Raw genomic sequence first — 485 nt, 5'->3', positions numbered from 1 at the left:
CCCTAAAAGCAAACAACCAGCAGATGAGAACAGTTCATTTTTATTTACTTGGAATAGACCTTTTAGTATCCCAGAGATGGGAAATAGGATTTGATCTCCATTTGTATTGCCATGGTGAGAATGGTAGGTCAGGATGCCTTGAAGTAGTTAGAAATTAAATGTGGAATGCATTAATGGCAATACCATTTTATGATTTTGCATATCTTTCTGGATCAATCATGGAAGTTAGGAAAATGTTGCTTAGATCTTCTCAGTTAGAGGATTCCACCTGTCTTATTGGCAGGGTTGGGAATCAAACAACAGGCAAGTAGTTCAACTTGGTGCTTGAGGAGGAGAAACTTGGAGCTTAAGATGGTTGTCTACTTCAAAAGAAAGCTGCTTTAGCAATATCAGTATTAATGTCAGGAATTTTAGACTCTACATTTGCATTTTGGTCTTAAGCCTTTGTCCCCAAAATAGAAAGAAACAATTTTTTTTTTCAAATT

The sequence above is a fragment of the Propithecus coquereli genome, unplaced genomic scaffold, assembly GCF_000956105.1.
Source record: "Propithecus coquereli isolate 6110/MARCELLA unplaced genomic scaffold, Pcoq_1.0 Scaffold59, whole genome shotgun sequence".
Taxonomy (NCBI): domain Eukaryota; kingdom Metazoa; phylum Chordata; class Mammalia; order Primates; family Indriidae; genus Propithecus; species Propithecus coquereli.
Note: the sequence above shows the minus strand (reverse complement) of the source record.